Raw genomic sequence first — 3,195 nt, 5'->3', positions numbered from 1 at the left:
TTAACGAACACCAGAAAAGTATGCTAAAGCTCCAACAATGGCTCCATTAATGTAAGTGGCAGGCTCGGAGCGAGCATAATCGGCTCGATCATCGGAGTACTCATCGTTCTGGTTTGGACCTCCGACAATGGCGCCCACCAATATGTTAGGGTTAGGGTTTGGTGAGCTGAAGAACTGTTGAATCCCTTCGTTGCAGCCTATTGCTTGTGGATGAACTGCTACAGAAGGCAAGGATGATCCTCTGTGATGAATTTTCCTGGGAAAGTTTGTGCCATACCCTACCATGTATGACATCTTCATTGGGTTGTCTCTTAGTATGTAGTCTATCTGGGATTTACAAACCAATGTTTGTTAACAAATGAAGAAGAAAATATTGAAGAAATTCAAATAAATAGAAGACTAATATGTAAGTTCCTATAGTTTCACTTAATTTTTAATTAGGTCATTGTGTAGTTTTTTTTTTTGGTATTCTTATAGTTTCACGTGATTTAATTAGGTTATTAATTTCCCCCCTTGTTTATTAGGTCCTTATTATTTCATCTGGTTTTTTTTTTGATCGTTTACCTAAAACTATAGAGATCTGGAACCATAAGAACCTCAAAAAAGACAAAAACTATGAAGACGTGATTAACTAATCAGGTGAAATGGTAAGGGGATGATGTAAAAATCACAAAGGTCTGCAGGTTAATTTTCCCTAAATTCAAGTGGAAAGAATCTATGAAGATTTTGAAAAAAAAAAAAAAGTAACCATTAATATCATCATAAAAAATATATATGCAAGAGCTGTTTTATTGGCAAGTCATGAACATTATAAACAGCACTACTGATCTGGAACTTTGTGACTTGCCTGTCTCTTTGCAAGGCCTTTTATGATACTGGGTTTTACATGGAGGCTGCCACAGTAAAATGAGTGCTTTGTGGCAGACATGTATTTAGAATATGTTGTAAGCAAGAATGTTATTGCTGTCACATATTGCAAGTTGCTTCCTGGAAGCTTGTACATTAGTCCCCCTACGCATCAATAATAATTAGCATATATATAAGTCTCATGCATTATATGAAATACTACTTCCGATTCTAAATATAAGTTTCACTTTCCAGTAACAATTACGCCACAAAATAGATCTTATATTTGCTAGCACTTTTATAGTGCGATGGCATGAATGGTGCCTTATGTTGGCACTTCTCACGGATTTGGATCCATGCCGGCAAGCAATAGCTTTCTAAATAAAAAAAAAAGAATCTTATATATATATATATAGAGAGAGAGAGAGAGAGAGAGGATTGGAGGTAGTATCAGACATGAATAGTGTGATTTGTTACCTGGTGTATATTGGGTAGTTGTAGACGGGGACTTAGGCAAGATCTTGCACACAAAGTTCTCAGCTGCTTGCTTATATTCAATAAAATTCTTATCATTTTTCACCAATGCTTGCTGCATTAACAAAGTGCAATTTGAGTTATGAATAATTTCTTATTATGAAGATCAATAAAGTTGTCCTATTGATATTTGAGTGATCTTTTTTCTACAGTTTTGCAAGTGATACGAGTTCATTTATATATCAATCTTAATAAATAAACAAAATTAGAAAATAAATTAAAAGATGAACATTTACCCTAGAAAGAAGGACGTGTGCACCAGCGTATTTGTTATCCCAGCTAAAGGTATCAGGTTGATCATTTGTGCCCCAAGATTTGACTAAATTATAGTAATAAACTTGGTTCGTTGCTCTATATAGCCATGCAGCTCCCCACAATAGCTCATCCTACAGATTAATTTATATAAATTTCATTAAAAAATTATTTAAAATGTCAACAGACGTGTTTCAGTTTTGAACATGACTTTGAGTACTATATATAGCAACATAATTCAATATTTTTTTAATAATATTTAAGATCAGATTCATGAGTTAGGGGGGGAAAAATATATGATACCTTGTAACCAGAATATGAGCAATAAAATGGGCAAACCGCATGTCCCAGTGAATCACTATAGGCACCTTGATATTTCATAGCAAAGTGAAAGACCTTTCGAGCTGTTTTCACCAATAATTTTGAGTATGTTGGATCAACCTTACGGAACACTAAAGAGGCGGCAGCCATGGCAGCGGCGGTTTCGGCTGCCACATCTGCCCCGGGTGAGATGGGTGAGATGGAATACACAGTTCGAGCTGTGTCCATGTCCTCGGGTCTTCCCAACATTTGTGATCAAGCATTCGGGTCCCCAACTCCGACATAAAGGATACCGGGCTTGGAATTGGCACATTTTAATAGATAGTCTGTAGCCCAGCGGATGGAAACCCTAGCTTCATGGAGCTGAGGTCCCATTTTCTTGGCATACTCAAGTGATGCCCATGAAAGCATGGTGGTGGTAAAGGCCATGGGAAAATTGAATTTGACATTGTCCCCAGCATCATAATAGCCTCCTGTTAAATCCACCTATCACAAATAGCACCCAACAAAAGTTAATGCTTGGTCAATCAAACCTCCACTCTTCAATATTATAGTTCCATATCCAATTTATGAAGATTGAAAAATTATTTGAATTAGTTTTTTTGTGAAAAAGATATTCGTTAGTTTTTAATATAAATTTTTTTAACATGTGTAATTATTATGAGTTTCTGAAAAGAATTATAAATTTAATAGAAAAAATGGATTAAAGTTTTGCATTTTAAACTAAATCAAATCTCACTACCAATTAGTTTTTATATTTAGGACCAGAAGAAATAATTTGCTAATACTAAGCGGAGGGATATGGATTTGGTACCTTGGCCACGAGACCATCAGAAAGTGCAGAAGAGGACCTCCAGGTGATCCTCTGGTTTGAAGGAATCTTGCCTGACCTTTGACCTTGAAAGAACACTTAGGACTTTGCAAGAGCTTCTCTGTAATTTTGATAACATTCTACACTTTGATTTTCTAACACAAAAAGTAATAATAATGTTATTGTAAATAACAAATTAAAGAACGGCCAGGAAGTTCCCATGTTCTACTTTCTGTCTTTTTCGATGTTATATTGATTGTTGTGAATGCCAACTTCCATATTTATAAGCTTTAAAGCAGATGAATTCTTCATCTCAATCACAAGCATACACGCATGCACGGCGCAAAATTTGGCTTTTACTACCTAAGATATCTAAAATTCATAATATTTTATTTTCTAATCTTATCCATTGAATTGGGATTGATTTCATT

The 3,195-nt window shown here is 35.2% G+C and overlaps 1 pseudogene; it reads right to left on the bottom strand.

The window, feature by feature from the left end:
• On the bottom strand, positions 1–2,920 carry LOC114734519 (endoglucanase 3-like; annotated as a pseudogene).
• Between the last annotated feature and the right edge of the window lie 275 nt (positions 2,921–3,195).

This window comes from Neltuma alba, unplaced genomic scaffold (genome assembly GCF_004799145.2).
Source record: "Neltuma alba isolate B1F8T4 unplaced genomic scaffold, ASM479914v2 tig00013108_pilon, whole genome shotgun sequence".
Classification (NCBI taxonomy): domain Eukaryota; kingdom Viridiplantae; phylum Streptophyta; class Magnoliopsida; order Fabales; family Fabaceae; genus Neltuma; species Neltuma alba.
Note: the sequence above shows the minus strand (reverse complement) of the source record. Positions and strands in the feature narration are given on the sequence as shown.